The following is a 21,393-nucleotide window of genomic DNA, read 5'->3' as shown; positions in this document are numbered from 1 at the left end:
AATGTTGGCATGGCATCATGGCCAAAGGGTCTTGTGCTGTACTGTTCTGTGTTCTACGTTCCGTATGGTAAATGGATAATAAGCTCAGATCAGTGTAAAAGGATATGGCATTCAGGAGAAGCTAGTCAACTGGGTACAAAATTGGTCTTGATAGAGGAGACAGAGGGTGATGGGAGACATGTTGTTTTTCTGACTGGAGGCATGTGACCAGCGGTGTAGTGGGTCTCCTGTTGTTTGTCATTTGGGTAAATGGTTTCCTGGTAAGTAAGGTTTTTGGGTGATACTAAAATTGGTGGTAAACAGGACAGTGATGAAGGTTATCTGTGATACAACAGGATGAATAGTACTGCTGGGAGAGTGGGCTGAAGAATAGCAGATGGAGTTGAATTAGATAAATGTGAAGGGTTCCATTGTGGTGAAACAAACCAGGGTGGGACTTGTACACTTAATGTTCGGGCCCTGGGTAGTGTTATCAGTCAGTGACCCAGGGATGCAGGTACACAATTCTTTGGAAGTTGCATCACAGGCAGGCAGGCTGGTGAAGCAGGCGTTTGGGATGGTTCCCTTCATTGGGCAGAGCATGGAGAGTAGGAGTTGGGATGTCATGTTGTATCTGTACAAGACATTGGCGAGGCCACCATAAATGCATTGCTGATCAGTAGGAAGAACTCATCAGGTTCACTTCCCTGCTTTAGGGAAGGACAACAAATATTCTCACCTGGTCTGGCCAACATGTGACTCCAGACCCACAACAAGAGGGCTGACTCTGAGCTGCTCTCTGGGTAATTAAGAGTGGGGTCAAAGAATGTAAGTCCAGGCAGTGACACCCACATCCCAGAAATGATTAAATAAAATACATATGTCCCTCCCTACCTATGCAAACCCCTCCAGCTGCAACACTCATACTTAGTTTGAAACACACTTCAGGCCCTGACCACTCTCTGTAACACTCTCACCACCAGCAGCACCTTCTCCTCTCCCTGTTCCTATTGTGACACTATACCCTCACAGGGATTCCTCTTCCAATTGCCCTCCTCCTGCAAGCAGACCCTTTGCCACCCCTTCAAACCTTACTCCGAAAGCACACTCGCACTTCAGGATTTAAGTACTTTTTGGTGATCTTCTCAGCCTCAAATTCTAATTAGATCCATTTTGTCCTGAGTGAGGGACAGGTGTGAGTTTCTTGTTAAGGTTTTGTCTGTTTCAATGGAATATTCTTTTGTTCAGTGATTTACACTGTTCCTTCAAATGTTTACCACTGTTCATTTACGCACACACATGTTTCAGTCTGTTAGGCTGTTTACCTTGGTCAGTTCTCTCAAACTCATGCAATTGGCAATTTTTGTTTTTAGTTGTAGCTTGTCCTTTCTGTGATTCACTTTAAAACTTTATATTTCTTTAAACTGCACTTTATCACAATTTCCCAGAGGATCTCTCCAGGTGACATTACTCATTCACTAAGTTTCATCACGCAACGGTCGATCTGACATAGTTACATCCCGAGCCAGTTGCACAATGTGTTATTTAAAGAAACACTGAAAAAAATTCTCCGAACTTCCCTTCCAATATCACTGTTGTCAGTGTGATTGTCAAGATTATGCGAATTTTGAATTTTCACTGAATTTTTCGTAATGCCTTTATTAAAAATTCCAATGAGTTCCTGTGTGATGCAGTGATGAGCAATGAAATGCTGTTCAGTGGCCTAAATCTGTTCTGCTGCTTGTGTCCTTGGCAAGTAGTAGCCAGAATTTACATTCAGACTGACTCTACTTCATGATCTGCGGCCAAATACTTTCTCTGTAATGCCTTTGTTATCAATTATTGTTAGCGTTGTCCACTTTGCATGAGTTTCCACAAAGTTGTGAACCATTTGAATATTTATGTCCACCTTTTTTCACCCTGTAACCACGTCACACTGGTGTCTAACTCTCTTTTATCTCTGTCACAAATTCATCTACCTTATGGCAGAGACTTTGTCCATTCCAAAAAAAAGCATAATTTAACTGTTTCCTACAATTTCCTGTCACAAAGTGATTCGCTGACGTACAGTTTTAGTTAAACTTGGTCCCATCCTGTTCCTTTCTGCTTGTCTTCAGCCACATCCCCATGCTGTTCCAAAGCTTCACCTTTTCTATTTGGATTTGGAAAGCTCCTTTCACCTGAACCCTGTCCCTGCATCCTCTCTGTCAGTTTAATGCCCTGTCCCTAAACCTACCGACGTGATTGGCCAGGACACTGGTCCCAGCATACTTCCAGTGGGACAATCCGAATGGTTTATTTTTAAACTCAGGTATGGGATGTTGGTGTCTCTGGCTGACCAGCCTTTCTTGCCCAGCCCTCGCTGCCCTTGAGCTGAGTAACTTGCACGGCCATTTCAGAGGCAAACACTTTGCTGTGGGGATGTCGTACAAACCATGTGAGAATGGCAGTTGCCCCCTAGTGTATTTTTGATGAACAAACATTGTTTTGGACATCAGCAATGATTTCAGACTTATTCATAGATTGTTAATTGCAATTTTAAAAAAAATGATGATTGCAAATTCCACCATTTCTGATGGTGGGATTAAAACCTGTCTCCACAGAACATTGGGTGAGGTTTCGGATACATGCTCTTGCAACAATACCACGAGGCCATCACTTCACCTGCTCAAAGGTTGCTCATTCCTGAGCACTGACACCAGGGCATCAGGAACCTAAACCTGTTCTTCCTACATGATTGTTTCGTTATGAAATTTTCCTGCCCTCTGGTGATATCACTCAGACTCTCTTCATGTGGTATCCCTCTCTGTGAGGGTCGAATTGCTGCCCCTGTCAGCGTCTCTCACTCTTGCAGCTTCTCCGGATCCTGAACCAATTGAAGTCTTTACTCCAGAGAGACGCAGCAGCATATGCAAGGGATGGAGACAGGGTTTTTCAGATCTCTGTTGGACTTAGTTTCATTGTCCATGTGTATCCCTCACGGGATCAGTCTAATTTCCCAAATTGTTGATTCCTCTGACTCCTGTAGGTATTAGGAACGGCCTGACTCAATAGACTTCCCAGCTGCTGGATGTCTCGTCCATCGCCACATTGAAGATGGTTGATCAGCCAGGGAGACAAAGAGAAGGGAGATTTGGAGTGTTCAATAAATCCTGCAGTGAGGTAAGATCACTACAGTGAACAGAGCAGACAGCAAAGACAGAGCTCCCAACATCAGATAACAAAACATGACATAGATACAGTGCTGGAGGGGGTGCACAGTACAGACACACCCCAGGCTCAATCAAACCCTTATAGTAAGTTCTGTTGTGCTACGACTCACTACTCTGCAACAATCTATCTATGGAATGTCATGGTGACTTAGTGTCTTCAATAATTTGTAACTCCTATAACAGTTCCTGTCCCGGTAACATCCTCCCTTCCCTATACTCCCTCCACATATTGGAATCCTCCCTTCCCTATACTCTCTCCACATATTTGGATTGTACTGCATTCCTGACTACCAGCCCTATCGCTGTAACTTGCTTCAGTGTCTATAACGTGCCTTATCTCAGTAGTCTCCTACAATAACAGGAGACAGGGTCATCCAGCACGGAACAGGTTCCTTCGATCGAACTAGTCCATGCTGAACAGAGTCTATGAACGAGTCGCGTTTCCCTGCACTTGACCCATATCCCTTCAAACCTTCTCCTCTCCATGTACCTGCACAAATGTCTTTTCCATGTTGTTATTGTACTTTTCTCTATCACTTCCCCTCGAATCCCATTTCCTACCTGCACTGTACTCTGTGTGGAAAATCTTCTCCTCCAAATTCTTTGAAGTTTTTTTTCTCTCCCATCTCCTACTTATATCCTCCAGACACAGAACATAAGAACATGACAGTACAGTACAGGCCCTTCGGCCCTCAATGTGTGCTAACCTGTGGACCCAATCTGAAGCCCATCTAACCTTCCCTATTCCATTCTCCTTGGCTATCAGTGATAGAAATATCTCTTTATGGGACCCCACAACTTCTTCCTGAGCTTCCCGCAATATCCTGGGATATACATGATTAGTTCCCAAGGATTTGTCCATCTTATACGCATTATAGAACCTTCACTACTGCCTGTTATGCTAAGTGGAGTCTTTTGAAGACGTTATTGTTCCTTATTCCCTGACTTGCCCAGTATTTCACCAAGTTAAGTTCAAACATGAAATTTTTGTTCAGGATCTCACCCATCTTCTGTGTTTCCACACTTGGATGGCCCCATTCGTCGTCAAGGAGCCACATTCTTCCCCTAGTTAATCTCCTGAAGAATATACTTGAAGAATCACTTTGGATTTTCCTCAGCCTGATCTGCCAATGCTTTCTCTAGTCCCCTTTGTGCCCTCCTGATTTCCCTCTTAAGTGAATACTCCACCTGCAATGTTCTTCAATAGATTCCCTGAATCCAGCTGGCTATGTGACACGTGCCCCCTTTTTGTTGACCACAGTCTCAATACCCCCAGTCATCAGTGTATCCCACTTGTGTCAGCATTGTCCTTCACACTAACAGAAATATGATATCCCTCAAATATCATTTTATCGCTCTTTTGAAAGCTTCCCACCTGCCTGACATCCCTTTACCTGCAAATAACCTCCACAATCAATTGCCAAAAGCTCTTCACTAATACCTTCTGGATTGCGGAAAGACAAATTTTGATCTTTAACTTGTGGACTAGGCTTGTGCATTTCCATCACTATATTCAAACTAATACAATTGTGCTCACTTTGCCAAAGTGTTGTCCCACTAGTGCCTCAGTCCCTTTCCCTACCTTGTTCCCCAAGGCGTAGTCAGGTTTTACCCCTTCCTGCAGTCCAACCATTTACATTCTGACTGAGACATTTTTCTTGTACATGCCTAACAAATCCCACCCATTCAAGCTCTGAGCACTCTGGCAGTCCCAGACTAGGTTTGGAAAGTTAAAATCCCTGACCATTCCAACCCTATCAATCTTACAGATATCTGAGATCTCCCGACATATTTGCTGCTCAAACTCTCGCTGACTGTTGGCAGCCTGTAGTACAGTCATATCAAACTGATGGCCCATTCCCATATCTCAATTGCACCATTATAGCTTCAATGGGTGTTCCCCAGGAATATCCTCTCCAAGTGCTGCAGTGATATTTCACTGATCAAAAACTCCACCCCCTCCTCTCTCACCTCCTGTTCTATCCTCCCTGTGGAATCTGTACCCTGGAACATTGAGCTTCCCGTCCTGTCCCACTCTCAGCTGTGTTTCTGCCATATCTATGGTATTCCAGTCCCATGTTCTCATCCATGCGCTGACTTCATTTGCCTTAATTATTACGCCTTTTATTTTGAAATAAATGCACTTTAGTCACTCAGTTTTCCCTCAATGTCTGCTGTGCTCTTTCCTGATGTTTCTACTTAAGTTCCTGTCTTGAAATTCTGTCCCAGCCTCTACATTCAGACTGCAGCCTGGCACCATCCACCTCACTATGGACAACACCCTCAGCTTTCATGTCATCTGCAAACCTACTAATGATACCTTCTGCTTTCACATCAGAGTTATTAATGTATATAATAAACAGCAATGGCTCCCGCACAGATCCCTGTGGTACATCCGTTAGTGAAAGAATTTCAATTGTAAAAACAGCCCTCCACCAGTTGTGGATCCTGTTTGCCAAATTGCCTTGGATCCCATTGGTCTGTTTGACCAGCCTTCTATGTGGGATCTTGTGAAACGATGTAATGAACTCCATGTAACCCACATCATCTGCACAGCCCTCATCAAAATCCTCAATCATAATTTCAAATAAAAATCTCGGCTGAATTTGGGAAAGGATCTTACTCTACCAAATGTATGATGAGTATCCCAAATCGATCTCTGCCTTTCCAATTTTTGATTCATTCTGTTCCTCAGAATTGTTCCCAACAATTTCTCTCCCCCTGCTGTCAGACTGTCTGCTCTTTAATCAGCTGGCCTATCCCTGCTGCCCTTCTTGAACAAAGGAACCACATTAGCTATCCGCCAGTCATTCCACACTTTATCAGTGGCCAGCAAAGTATTAAATATATACACCAGGGCCCGAGCAATCTCCTCCCTTACCTCCCATAGCAGCGTGGGATACATTCAATTGGGCACTGGGGATTTCTCCACATTTAAGCCTGTGAAAACATAAAATACCTCTTCCTTATTGATCGTAATATGTTTGAGAAAATCACCATCCCAACTGAAACCCCCAGCTATAATGCCTTGCTCCTGTGTGAATACAGATGGGAAGTATTCATTGAAGACCTCACCTCCTTCCTCTGGCTTCATGTCCCGATTGTCCCTTTGCATTTCTTTGTGAAAACAATTGAGACTGATTGATTTGCTGCAGACAACATCCACCAGTCATCATGGGTACGGTAATCGAGTTGCGCGTCTATCCTTGTCAAATGATTTATTGCGCTGGTGAGGCTTACAGCTTGGTGATTTTGTGGGACAATTTGTTGGAAATACAACAACGCAGCTGAGATCCGGCATGGTACCGACAAGTTGATGTTCCAGGACAGCGATGGCCAGCTTTCGAATGAATACACATCTGAATCGATCATGTGACAAGTTCTTGCAGACGGTGAAAGCAAAAGCCAAGACAAACCTCGACACAGCAAGCGGACGAGACGAGCACTGCACATGGTCAGAGAGCGGAATGCACCCGCGACCTCGGCGTTATTAGCACCACGCTCTAACCAGCTGAGCTAACCGACCGACGAGCGCTCTGCTTCAAAGCATATGCCTATATTGCCGACGCTCATAACCATGGCGGCTATTGTAACGTACCTTCAACGATCGCTCTCTGTGCTTCTGGAAACTCACAGACCTTTGGAGTCAGGGTTATGTGCTGCTGATAAACTGCTGCGAACCTTATGCCAAATGCATTGGAATTGTAACCCAACTGTGGGATTCTTTCTGCTCCCGAAGGACGCAGTTGCTTTCGAGTCAGCAACAGCGCAGAACTCAATTGCACGTTTTGCTCAATGACTCATGCTGCTTTTGCAATCTTCGTTTGACAGCATATTTAGCAGGTTATCACGCCTTCCTGCAGAGTTTATCAGCGACAGATCAGCTGCTAAGTTGACTGCTTCAGACAGCATGCTACATCCTACATTTGAAAATGGAAAAGGTGCAAACGCTTACAGGCTGAACACTCTCTCACTATTTTGCCTGGCGCGTCAGAGGCTGGGAGCTGACCTTATGAAGATTTTTCAATCATGAGGGGCATTTTTCGGGTAAATAGATAAGTTCGTTTCGCTCAGGTGGGGCAGTGCAGCACGACAGGGTATAAATCTGGTGTGGGAGGATAAGAATTCGACAGGCAGTGAGGAGCAACGGCATCACGCAAATGGTGGTGAGTGTCTGCAATAAGTTGCCGGACGAGCTGGTGATGTCTGGTACAATTCCAATACTTTTAAGGAATTTGGATGTGTATTTGAATAGGAAGGGTTTAGAGAGGCATGGGTCAAGTGCATGCAATCGTGGCTGGATCAGTTGAGGATATCTGTTCGGAATGAATGAGCCAGACCGAAGATTGTGTTTTCAGTGCTGTCCATATCTTATGGCTCTATGATATTGCAGGTGAAATGATAAAAGAGATGAATAAAATAATGAAGTAAAATTGTCTGAACTTGTTAAATTCAAGCAACTTCAGATAATTTTATTTCAATTATTTTACTTACCTTTTTTATTTGCGTTTTTCTCACTGTTGTGTACCTCTTATTTCTTGATTGTCTCTCTTTCTGTCGCTTCCCACTCTGTCAATACATTTTTACATAGAACATAGAACATCGAAAAATACAGCGCAGCACATGCCCTTCGGCCCTCGATGTTGCGCCGACCAAATCCTACCAAACCTACACTATCCCAATAACTTCCATATGCCTATCCAATGTCTGCTTAAATGACCATAAAGAGGGAGAGTTCACCACTGCTACTGGCAGGGCATTCCATGAACTCTCAACCCGCTGCTTAAAGAATCTATCCCTAACATCTGTCTTATACCTACCACCCCTTAATTTAAAGCTGTGTCCCCTAGTAACAGCTGACTCCATTAGCGGTAAAAGGTTCTCAGTGTCTACCCTATCTAAACCCCTAATCATCTTATACACCTCTATCAAATCTCCCCTAAACCTTCTTTTCTCCAATGAGAACAGGCCCAAGTGCCTCAGCCTTTCCTCATACGATCTTCCTACCATGCCCGGCAACATCCTGGTAAACCTCCTCTGCACCCGTTCCAATGCCTCCACATCCTTCCTATATAGTATGGCGACCAAAACTGCACACAATACTCCAGATGCGGCCGCACCAGAGTCTTATACAACTGCAACATGACCTCAGGACTCCGGAACTCAATTCCTCTACCAATAAAGCCCAGTACACCATATGCCTTCCTCACAGCACTACTTGCCTGGGTTGCAACTTTCAGAGATCTGTGTACATGGACACCAAGATCCCTCTGCTCATCCACACTACCAAGGAGCCTACCATTAGCCCAGTAATCCATCTTCTTGTTACTCCTACCAAAGTGAATGACTTCACACTTAGCTACATTGAATTCCATCTGCTACCTTTCTGCCCAGCTCTGCAACCTATCTATATCCCGCTGTAACCTGCCACATCTGTCTTCACTGTCCACAACTCCACCGACCTTTGTGTCATCCGCAAACTTGCTCACCCAGCTTTCAAGCCCCTCCTCTAGATCATTTATAAAGATGACAAACAGCAACGGTCCCAAAACAGATCCCTGTGGTACACCGCTAGTAACTGCACTCCAAGATGAACCTAGTCCATCAACTACTACCCTCTGTCTCCTTCCAGCCAGCCAATTCCTAATCCAAACCTCTAATGCACCCTCAATGCCATACCTCCGTAGTTTTTGCATTAGCCTACCATGGGGTACCTTATCAAACGCCTTGCTAAAATCCATATAGACCACATCTACTGCTTTACCCTCATTCACCTCCTTAGTCACCTTCTCAAAGAACTCAATAAGGTTTGTGAGGCACGACCTGCCCTTCACAAAACCATGCTGACTCTTCTTGATCACATTATTCCTATCCAGATGTTCATAAATCTTATCCCTTACAATTCTCTCTAAGACTTTGCCCACAACCGAAGTGAGACTCACTGGCCTATAGTTTCTCGGGCTGTCCCTACTCCCCTTCTTGAACAAGGGGACCACATTCGCTATCCTCCAGTCTTCTGGTACTATTCCCGTTGACAATGACGACATAAAAATCAAGGCCAATGGCTCTGCTATCTCCTCCCTAGCTTCCCAGAGGATCCTAGGGTAAATGCCATCAGGCCCAGGAGACTTACCTATTGTCATCCTTTCCAGTATTCCCAAAACCTCCTCCCTACATACTTCAAGGCCATCCATTCTAATCACTTGTGACTCAATATTCACACCAGCAACAGAGTCCCGTTCCTGAGTGAATACTGACGAAAAGTATTGATTTACTGTCCCTCCAATCTCCTCCGCCTCCACGCACAACTTCCCACTACTATCCTTGACTGGACTGATACCTACCCTAGTCATCCTTTTATTCCTGACATACCTATCGAAAGCCTTTGGGTTTTCCCTAATCCTACCAAGTAAGGACTTTTCATGTCCCCTTCTCGCTGCTCTTAGCTCTCTCTTCAGATCCTTCCTGGCTACCTTATAACTCTCAATTGCCCCAACTGAACCTTCACGCCTCATCCTTACATAGACCGCCCTCTTCCCTTTCACAAGGGATTCCAATTCCCTATCAAACCACGGCTCCCTCACAAGACCCTTTACTCCCTGCCTGACTGGTACATACTTATCAAGGACACTCAATAGGTGTTCCTTGAACAATCTCCACATACCATTAGTGTTCTTCTCCTGAAGCCTGTTTTTCCAATCCACGCATCCTAAGTCATGCCTCACCGCATCATAATTACCCTGCCCCCAGCTATAGCTCTTGCCCTGCAGTGCACACTTATCCCTCTCCATCACTAAAGTAAAAGTCACCGAGTTGTGGTCACTGTCCCCGAAGTGCTCACCTACCTCCAAGTCTAACACCTGGCCTGGTTCATTACCTAGAACCAAATCCAGTATAGCCTCACCTCTTGTTGGCCTGTCTACATATTGTGTCAGGAAACCCTCCTGCACACATTGGACAAACACCAACCCATCTAACGAACTCGAGCTATAGCTTTCCCAGTCAATATCTGGGAAGTTAAAGTCCCCCATAACAACCACCCTGCTACTTTCACTCTTCTCCTGAATCATCCTCGCAATACTATCCTCTACTTCTCTCGGACTATTGGGAGGCCTGTAGAAAACACCTAACAGGGTGACCTCACCTTTCCTATTTCTAACCTCAGCCCAAACTACCTCACATGGCAAATCTTCCTCCATCGTCCTTTCCACCGCTGTAATGCTATCCTTGACAAGCAATGCCACACCTCCCCCTCTTTTACCCCCATGTCTGACCCTACTTAAACATTTAAACCCTGGAACCTGCAACAGCCATTCCTGCCCCTGTTCTACCCACGTCTCTGTAATGGCCACAACATCGAAGTCCCAGGTACAAACCCACGCTGCAAGTTCACCTACCTTATTTCTTATACGTCCTAACCTCCCTGCACTCAAGGTCCTGTACCCTGAAGCTACAGTCCAGGTTCCCATGCCCCTGCAGAGTTAGTTTAAACCCTCCCAAAGAGCACTAGCAAACCTCCCCCCAAGGATACTGGTGCCCCTCAGGTTCAGGTGTAGACCATCCTGTTTTTAGAGGTCCCACCTTCCCCAGAAAGAACCCCAGTTGTCCAGAAACCGGAATCCCTCCCTCCTGCACCATGCCTGTAGCCACGCATTTAACTGCTCTCTCTCCCTATTCCTCGACTCTCTATCACGTGGCACGGGTAACAAACCAGAGACAACAACTCTGTTTGTTCTAGCTCTGAGCTTCCAACCTAGCTCCCTGAAAGCCTGCCTGACATCCTCACCCCTCTTCCTACCTATGTCGTTGGTGCCAAAGTGGACCACGATCTGGGGTTGCACCCCCTCCCCATTCAGGACCCGGAAAACATGATCAGAGACATCACGAACCCTTGCACCTGGGAGGCAACATACCAATCGTGAGTCTCTGTCGCCCCCACAAAACCGCCTATTTGTACCCCTCACTATTGAGTCCCCAAGACTTATCGGTCTAACTTTCTCCACCCTTCCCTTCTGAGCAACGGGGCCAGGCTCCATGCCAGAGGCCTGAACCTCGTTGCTTACCCCTGGTAAGTCATCCCCCCCACAAGAATCCAAAACGGTATCCTTGTTCTTGCGGGGAATGGCAGCAGGGGGTCCCTGCACTGGCTGGTTCCTCCCACTCCCCCTCACTGTCACCAAACTGTCTATAACTTTCGGTCTAACTACTTCCCTAAAGCTCTGACCTGTGACCACCTCTGCCTCCCGAATGATTCGCAGTTCATCCAATTCCAGCTCCAGTTCCCTACCACGGTCTTGGAGGAGCTGGAGATGGATGCACTTCTTGCAAGTGTAATCATCAGGGATGCTAATGGCTTCCCTCACCTCATATATGTTGCAAGAGGAACATTGCACTGCCTGCACTGCCATCCCTCTAAAAAGTAAGCTTTAAAACTAAATCTAAAGAAACAAACATGAGAGGTGAGCAAGCGAATGATTTTCCTCTCCTCTTCCCGCTTTGCTACGCTTCTCCCCTGTTTTCCATTTTGTCTCTGTTTCACACATCCCCCACATATTTTGTCACGTAACACTGGCTTCAGCCTTGGTCATTCGCGGCTCCTAATCTCCCTTTAATCTCTCCGTGCACTGTCATTATCACCTTTGCATCTGGAGCCCTGACTCACCTTCTCTCAGCCTGGTGTTAATAGCTCCCTAATTCTCCCCTTTTTTCAAAATCTTTACCAAAGGGTCAGTTAGACTCGAAACGTCAACTCTTTTCTCTCCTTGCAGATGGTGCCAGACCTGCTGAGATTTTCCAGCATGTTCTCTTTTGGTTTCGAATTCCTGCATCTGCAGTAATTAGCTTTTATTAATGACTCTGTGTTATTGCTAGGGATATGATGACTCCAGTGTCGATGCATGAGAGGTGAGCAAGCGAATGAATTCCCTCTGGAAGTCGCGGGAAATGTAGTAACAGAGATCCAGGAAAATGCGTTGAACGAATCTTTGAAGTGAATTGAAGCCTGAACTCTGGTTCTCCTCCGAGACTGTGCCAGGTCGACTTAATACTTTATATATTTCATGTTTTGCATTTCTTTGTGAAAACAATTGAGACTGATTGATTTGCTGCAGACAACATCCACCAGTCATCATGGGTACGGTGATCGAGTTGTGCGTCTATCCCTGTCAAATGTTTTATTGGGCTGGTGAGGCTTTCTGCTTGGTAATTTTGTGGCTTCGTGGTGCACTTTGTTTAGAAATGCAGCAACGCAGCTGAGATCCGGCATGGGACCAATGAGTTGATGTTCCATGACAGCGATGGTCGGCTGTCGAATGAATACACATCTGAATCGATCATGTGACAAGTTCTTGCAGACGGTGAAAGCAAAAGCCAAGACAAACCTCGACACAGCACAGCTGACGAGACGAGCGCTGCACATGGTCAGGGTGGGGATTGGACCCACGACCTTGGCGTTATTAGCACCACGCTCTAACCAGCTGAGCTAACCGACCGACGTAGTGTGCATATCAAAACAAAGGCTTATATTGCCTGCGCTCACAACCACGGCGGCTATTCGTTTTCTGATTTGCAATCGATCGCACGATCGTCTGAAGTATTTCCTTCCGTTGCAAAGTTTTTTAACAAAAAAAAACATTGACTTTTCCGAACGCGCACACTCGAGCTAACCATTTGCTCTGATATCCAAAATTAAGCACAATGTTCGGACGCATGCAATTTCAATCGCAATGCCACCAGCTCAGCTGCAGCTTGTCATGTTGACAAATATCATCTGGTTGAGACATACCTTCAACGATCGCTCACTGTGCTTCTGGAAACTCACAGACCTTTGGAGTCAGGGTTATGTGCTGCTGATAAACTGCTGCGAACCTTATGCCAAATGCATTGGAATTGTGGCTGCAAATATGTTGCTGGTCAAAGCACAGCAGGTTATGCAGCATCTCAGGAATAGAGAATTCGACGTTTCAAGCATAAGCCCTTCATCAGGAATAGGCCCAACTGTGGGATTCTTTCTGCTCCCGAAGGACGCAGTTGCTTTCGAGTCAGCAACAGCGCAGAACTCAATTGCACGTTTTGCTCAATGACTCACGTTGCTTTTGCAATCTTCGTTTGACAGCATATTTAGCAGGTTATCACGCCTTCCTGCAGCGTTTGTCAGCGACAGATCAGCTGCTAAATGACTGCTTCAGACAGCATGCTACATCCTACATTTGAAAATGGAAAAGGTGCAAACGCTTACAGGCTGAACACTCTCTCACTATTTTGACTGTGCGCGTCAGAGGCTGGGAGCTGACCTTATGAAGATTTTTCAATCATGAGGGGCATTTTTCGGGTAAATAGATAAGTTCGTTTCGCTCAGGTGGGGCAGTGCAGCACGACAGGGTATAAATCTGGTGTGGGAGGGTGAGAATTCGACAGGCAGTGAGGAGCAACGGCGTCACGCAAAGGGTGGTGAGTGTCTGCAATAAGTTGCCGGACGAGCTGGTGATGGCTGGTACAATTCCAATATTTTTAAGGAATTTGGATGTGTATTTGAATAGGAAGGGTTTAGAGAGACATGGGTCAAGTGCATGCAATCGTGGCTGGAGCAGTTGAGGATATCTGTTCGGAATGGACGAGCCAGACCGAAGATTGTGTTTTCAGTGCTGTCCATATCTAATGGCTCTATGATATTGCAGGTGAAATGAAAAAAAGAGATGAATAAAATAATGAAGTAAAATTGTCTGAAGTTGTTAAATTCAAAAAACTTCAGATAATTTTATTTCAATTATTTTACTTACCTTTTTTATTTGCGTTTTTCTCACTGTTGTGGACCTCTTATTTCTTGATTGTCTCTCTTTCTGTCGCTTCCCACTCTGTCAATACATTTTTCCTCTCCTCTTCCCGCTTTGCTACGCTTCTCCCCTGTTTTCCATTTTGTCTCTGTTTCACACATCCCCCACGTATTTTGTCTCGTAACACTGGCTTCAGCCTTGGTCATTCGCGGCTCCTAATCTCCCTTTAATCTCTCCGTGCACTGTCATTATCACCTTTGCATCTGGAGCCATGACTCACCTTCTCTCAGCCTGGTGTTAATAGCTCCCTAATTCTCCCCTTTTTTCAAAATCTTTACCAAAGGGTCAGTTAGACTCGAAACGTCAACTCTTTTCTCTCCTTGCAGATGGTGCCAGACCTGCTGAGATTTTCCAGCATGTTCTCTTTTGGTTTCGAATTCCAGCATCTGCAGTAATTAGCTTTTATTAATGACTCTGTGATATTGCTGGGGATATGATGACTCCAGTGTCGATGCATGAGAGGTGAGCAAGCGAATGAATTCCCTCTGGAAGTCGCGGGAAATGTAGTAACAGAGATCCAGGAAAATGAGTTGAACGAATCTTTGAAGTGAATTGAAGCCTGAACTCTGGTTCTCCTCCGAGACTGTGCCAGATCGACTTAATACTTTATATATTTCATGTTTTGCATTTCTTTGTGAAAACAATTGAGACTGATTGATTTGCTGCAGACAACATCCACCAGTCATCATGGGTACGGAGATCGAGTTGTGCGTCTATCCCTGTCAAATGTTTTATTGCGCTGGTGAGGCTTTCTGCTTGGTGATTTTGTGGTGCACTTTGTTTGGAAATACAGCAACGCAGCTGAGATCCGGCATGGGACCAACGAGTTGATGTTCCATGACAGCGATGGTCGGCTTTCGAATGAATACACATCTGAATCTATCATGTGACAAGTTCTTGCAGAACAGTGAAAGCAAAAGCCACGACATACCTTGACACAGCACAGCTGTCGAGACGAGCGCTGGCGCATGGTCAGTGAGGGGATTGAACCCACGACCTTGGCGTTATTAGCACCACGCTCTAACCAGCTGAGCTAACCGACCGACGTAGTGTGCATATCAAACCAAAGGCTTATATTGCCTGCGCTCACAACCACGGCGGCTATTCGTTTTCTGATTTGCAATCGATCGCACGATCGTCTGAAGTATTTCCTTCCGTTGCAAAGTTTTTTAACAAAAAAAAACATTGACTTTTCCGAACGCGCACACTCGAGCTAACCATTTGCTCTGATATCCAAAATTAAGCACAATGTTCGGACGCATGTAATTTCAATCGCAATGCCACCAGCTCAGCTGCAGCTTGTCATGTTGACAAATATCATCTGGTTGAGACGTACCTTCAACGATCGCTCACTGTGCTTCTGGAAACTCACAGACCTTTGGAGTCAGGGTTATGTGCTGCTGATAAACCGCTGCGAACCTTATGCCAAATGCATTGGAATTGTAACCCAACTGTGGGATTCTTTCTGCTCCCGAAGGACGCAGTTGCTTTCAAGTCAGCAACAGCGCAGAACTCAATTGCACGTTTTGCTCAATGACTCAAGTTGCTTTTGCAATCTTCGTTTGACAGCATATTTAGCAAGTTATCACGCCTTCCTGCAGCGTTTGTCAGCGACAGATCAGCTGCTAAGATGACTGCTTCAGACAGCATGCTACATCCTACATTTGAAAATGGAAAAGGTGCAAACGCTTACAGGCTGAACACTCTCTCAGATCAGACCATTCCTGTGTCTGTAAACACCTCCACTCCTGACAACTCTTCCCATTTGTGTTACCTCGTTCAAACACCATACTCTCCAGCTTCTTGCATCCTCTTCCTGCAATTGCAACCAAAACCACATGTTCCTGTAATATCCACCAGTGCTTACACCCTTCCCAACTCAGTAACCACTTGCAGGCATAACAAAACAACTAAACTGTGAAACCTCTCATTTCTCTACAATCCTCCCTCCCTCCCTCCTCAAATGCATTCATTGACATTTAACTTCACAATTACTGAATCCTCCTTTCGGCACTGCAACACTCCTAATGTCTGCAAAACCCTCCTGTCCTGATATCCCTCCCTGTCTCTGTAACCCCCACCAACCTCCAGTGCCATTTTGGAGAACCTGGCAGAAGAGGGAAGATTTGTGAGTCCGGGCCATGTTACCGAGGTAGAATTCTGGGAATTACAGATTTAGTCTTATGTCTGTGAAAGTGCAGATTATTGGAGAGGACTCTGACAGAGAGGATTTATGACTACTTGGAAAACCATAGTTAAATTTTAGACAGTCAGCACGGGTTTGTGAGGGCTCAGGTCATGCCTCACAAACCTTATTGAATTCTTCGAGGATATGACAGCATACGTTGACGGCTCATTAAGAAAAGAAGGATGATTGGGATACAGGGAAATCTATCTGTCTGGATACAGGGTGAAAGGCAGAATGCTTGGCAGTGTGGAGGATCAGAGAGATTAAGGGGTCCATGTTCATAGATCCCTCAAGCAAGGGGATTGATTTTAAGAGCCGTGAGGTTTTACTGCATCTTTATTGCATCCTGTTGAGAACACACTTGGAATATTGTGTTCAGTTTTGGTCCCGTCTTTACAGAAAGGATTTGCAAGTTTTGGAGAGCGTACACAGGAGATTTACCAGGATGCTGCAGGGAATGGAGGGCATTTGTTATGAAGAAAGTTTGAGTGGGATAAGGCTTTTCTCACTGGAGTGAAGAAAGGAGTGGACAATGTGGTAGAGGTGAACAAGATGATGAGAGGCACAGAGAGAGTGAATAGTCAGAGACGTTTTCTCCTATGGCATAAATGGCTATTACAAAGGGGCGTAATTTTAAGGTGAATGGGGATAGATAAAAGGATAGAGAATGGTAGGTGGTTGGAATGCACTGAAAATGATGGTAATAAAATTAGATACTTTCGGGACATTTAATAGACTCTTGGATAGGCATATGGATGATAGTAAAATGAAAGGTATGGAAGTTAGTTTGATCTTACAGTCGGTTAAAAGGTTGGCATGACATCATGGCCGAAGGGTCTTATTCTGTACTATTCTGTGTTCTACTTTCCGTGTGGAAAACTGGGTAATAAGCTTAGATTAGTGTAAAAGGATATGGCATTCAGGAGGAGCTAGTCAACTGGATCCAAATTGGACTTGATGGTTGGAGACAGAGGGTGATGGGAGACATGTTGTTTTCTGCCTGGAGGCATGTAACCAGCGGTGGAGTGGGTCTCCTGTTGTTTGTCATTTGGGTAAATGGTTTGGAAGGGAATATTGGTTTCCTGGTAAGTAAGGTTTGGGGTGACACTGGAATTGGTGGTAAAGTGGAAAATGAAGAAGGTTATCTATGATATATTAATTAGATAAATGTGAAGTGTTCCACTTTGGTGAAACAAACCAGGGTGGGACTTGTACAGCTGACGTTCGGGCCCTGGGAGGTGTTGTCAGTCAGAGACACCGGGATGCAGGTACACAGTTCTTTGAAAGTTGCATTACAGGCAGGCAGGCTGGTGAAGCAGGCATTTGGAATGGTTACCTTCATTGGACAGGGCATTGAGTGTAGGAGTTGGAATGTCATGTTGTATCTGTACAAGACATTGGCGAGGCCACCATAAATGCATTGCTGATCAGTAGGAAGAACTCATCAGGTTCACTGATCTCCTTTAGGGAAGGACACCAAATATTCTCACCTGGTCTGGTCAACATGTGACTCCAGACCCACAGCAAGAGGGCTGACTCTGAGCTGCCCTCTGGGTAATTAAGAGTGGGGTCAAAGAATGTTAGTCCAGGCAGTGACACCCACATCCCATAAATGAATAAATAAAAATACATATGTCCCTCCCTACCTCTGCAAATCCCTCCAGCTGCAACAATCCGGACTTAGTTTGAAATACATTCATACCCTGACCACTCTCTGTAACACTCTCACCACCTCCAGCACCTTCACCTCTCCCTGTTCCTATTGTGACATTACACCCCTCACAGGGATTCCTCTGCCAACTGCCCTCCTCCTGCGAGCAGAACCTTTGCAATCCCTTTAAAACTTACTCCTAAAGCACACTCGCACCTCAGGATTTTAAGTACTTTGTGGTGATCTTCTCAGCCTCATAATCTAATATGATCCATTTTGTCCTGAGTGAGGGACAGGTGTGAGTTTCTTGTTAAGATTTTGTCTGTTTCAATGGAATATCCTTTTGTTGAGTGATTTACACTGTTCCTTCAAATGTTTACCACTGTTCATTTACACATACACATGTTTCAGTCTGTTTAGCATGTTTACCTTGGTCAGTTCTCCTCTCAAACTCATGGAATTGGCAATTTTTGTTTTTAGTTGTAGCTTGTCCTTTCTGTGATTCACTTTAAAATTTTATATTTCTTTAAAATGCACTTTTTCACAATTTCCCAGAGGATCTCTCCAGGTGACATTACTCATTCACTATCTTTCATCTCACAACGGTCGGTCTGACATAGTTACATCCCTAGCCAGTTGCACAACGTGTTATTTAAAGAAACAGTGAAAACAATTTTCTGAACTTCCCTTCCAATGTCACTGTTGTCAGTGTGATTGTCAAGATTATGCGAATTTTGAATGTTCACTCAATTATTCTTAAGGCCTTTATTAAAAATTCCAATGAGTTCCTGTTTTAATGCAGTGATGAGCAATGAAATACTGTTCAGTGGCGTAAAACTGTTCTGCTGCTTGTGTCCTTGGCAAGTAGTAGCCAGAATTTGCATTCAGAAGGACTCTACTTCCTTCATGCTCTGCGGCCAAATGCTTTCTCTGTAATGCCTTTGTTATCAATTATTGTCAGCGTTGCCCTCTTTGCCTGAGTTTGACCAAGGTTGTGAACCATTGAATATTTATGTCCACCTTTTTTCACCCTGTGACCACGTCACCCTGGTATCTAACTCTCTTTTATCTCTGGGACACAACTCCATCTACCTTATGGCAGACACTTTGTCCATTTCTCAAAAAAAAACATAATTTACTGTTTCCGACAATTTCCTGTCACAAATTGATTCGCTGACGTACATTTTTAGTTAAACTTGGTCCCATCCTGTTCCTTTCCGCTTGTCTTCAGCCACATCCCCATGCTTTTCCAAAGCTTCACCTTTTCTATTTGGATTTGGAAAGCTCCTTTCACCTGAACACTGTCCCTGCATCCTCTCTCTCAGTTGAAAGCCCTATCCCTAAACCTACCGGCGTGACTGTCCACGACCTTGGGCACAGCACGGTTCCAGTGGGACCATCCTAATGGTTTATTTTTAAACTCAGGTATGGGATGTGGGTGTCTCTGACTGACCAGCCTTTCCTGCCCAGCCCTCGCTGCCCTTGAGCTGAGTAACTTGCTCGGCCATTTCAGAGGCAAACACTTTGCTGTGGGGATATTGTACAGACCAAGTGATGATGGCAGATGTCCCCTAGTGTATTTTTGATGAACAAACATTGTTTTGGACATCAGCAATGATTTCATACTTATTCATGGATTGTTAATTGCAATTTTATTTTAAAAATGATGATTGCAAATTCCACCATTTCTGATGGTGGGTTTAAACCTGCCTCCACTGAACATTGGGTGAGGTTTCGGATACATGCTCTTGTAATAATACCATGAGGACATCACTTCACCTGCTCAAAGGTTGCTCATTCCTGAGCACTGACACCAGGGCATCAGGAACCTAAACCTGCTCTTCCTACATGATTGTTTCATTATGAAATTTTCCTGCCCACTGGTGATATCACTCAGTCTCACTCCATGTGGTATCCCTCACTGTGAGGGTCTAATTGCCACCTCTGTCAGTGTCTCTCACTCTTGCAGCTACTCCAGATCCTGAGCCAATTGAAGTCTCCACTCCAGAGAGACACAGCAGCACAGGCCAGGGATGGAGACGGGGTTTTTCAGATCCCTGTTGGACTTAGCGCCATTCTCCATGTGGATCCCTCACGGGATCAGTCTAATCTCCCACACTGTCTATTCCTCTGACTCCTGTAGGTATTAGGAAGGGCCTGACTCAATAGCCTTCCCAGCTGCTGGGTGTGTCGTCCATCGCCACATTGAAGATGGTTTATCAGCCAGGGAGACAAAGGGAAAGGAGATTTGGAGTCTTAAATAAATCCTGCAGTGAGGTAAGATCACTCACAGTGAACAGAGCAGAGAGCAAAGAGAGCTCCAAACATCGGCTAACAAAACATGACATAGATACAGTGCTGGAAGGGGAGCACAGTACAGACACACCTCTGGCTCAATCAACGCCCCTATAATAAGTTCTGTTGTGCTAAGACTCACTACTCTGCAAAATCTATCTATGGCATGTCTTGGTGACTCGTGTCTTCAATAATTTGTAACTCCTATAACAGTTCCTGTCCCGGTAACCTCCTCCCTTCCCTATACTCCCTCCACATACTTGAATTGTACTGCATTCCAGACTACCATCCCTATCGCTGTAACTTGTTTCAGTGTCTATAACGTGCCTTATCTCAGTAGTCTCCTCCTCCAATAACAGGAGACAGGGTCATGCAGCACGGAAACAGTTCCTTCAATCCAACTAGTCCATGCTGACCAGAGTCCCTGAACGAGTCGCGTTTCCCTGCACTTGAGCCATATCCCTTCAAACCCTCTCCTCTCCATGTACCTGCCCAAATGTCTTTTCCATGTTGTTATTGTACTTTTCTCTACCACTTCCCCTCGAAACCCATTCCATACCTGCACCATACTCTGTGTGGGAAATCTTCTCCTCCAAACCCTTTGAAGTTTTTTCCTCTCCCATCTCCTACTTATGCCCTCCAGAACATAGAATATGACAGTGCAGTACAGGCCCTTCGGCCCTCAATGTGCGCCAACCTGTGGAGCCAATCTGAAGCCCATCTGACCTTCCCTGGTCCAATCTCATCCATATGCCTTTCCAATGATCATTTAAATGCCCTTAAAGTTGGCGAGTCTACCAATGTTTCAGGCCATGCATTCCATGCCCTGACTATTCTGAGTAAAGAACCTACCTCTGACATCTGTCCCATATCTATTAATTAATATTAATATTAATTACTACCTCAATTTAAAGCTATTTCCCCTTGTGTTAGGCATCGCTATCCAAGGGAAAAGGCTCTCACTGTCCAACCCATGCCACCCTCTTATTATCTTATATGTCTCAATTACTTGGCCGGAAACTCTTCTCTCAAACACAAACAGATTCAAGTCCCTCAGCCTTCCTCATAACACCTTCCCTCCGTACCAGGTAACATCGTAGTAAAACTCATCAGAACACTTTCCAAATATTTTAACACCCTTCTTCTAATGCGGTGATCTGGACTATAGGCAACCCTCCAAATGCAGCCGCACCAGAGTTTTGTACAGCTGCAGCATTATCACATGGTACCGAAACT

General features: G+C 45.0%; 2 non-coding genes across 2 annotated transcripts; both read right to left on the bottom strand.

Moving 5' to 3' along the window:
- Nucleotides 1-12,608: 12,608 nt before the first annotated feature.
- Nucleotides 12,609-12,682, bottom strand: trnai-aau (transfer RNA isoleucine (anticodon AAU)). Its single transcript has one exon. It is a non-coding gene; the product is annotated as a tRNA-Ile (tRNA).
- A 2,310-nt stretch (nt 12,683-14,992) lies between these two features.
- Nucleotides 14,993-15,066, bottom strand: trnai-aau (transfer RNA isoleucine (anticodon AAU)). The gene has a single exon. It is a non-coding gene; the product is annotated as a tRNA-Ile (tRNA).
- Between the last annotated feature and the right edge of the window lie 6,327 nt (nt 15,067-21,393).

This window comes from Hemiscyllium ocellatum, unplaced genomic scaffold (genome assembly GCF_020745735.1).
Source record: "Hemiscyllium ocellatum isolate sHemOce1 unplaced genomic scaffold, sHemOce1.pat.X.cur. scaffold_115_pat_ctg1, whole genome shotgun sequence".
Classification (NCBI taxonomy): Eukaryota; Metazoa; Chordata; class Chondrichthyes; order Orectolobiformes; family Hemiscylliidae; genus Hemiscyllium; species Hemiscyllium ocellatum.
The sequence above is the reverse complement of the archived record's forward strand: the minus strand, read 5'-3'. Positions and strand labels throughout refer to the sequence as shown.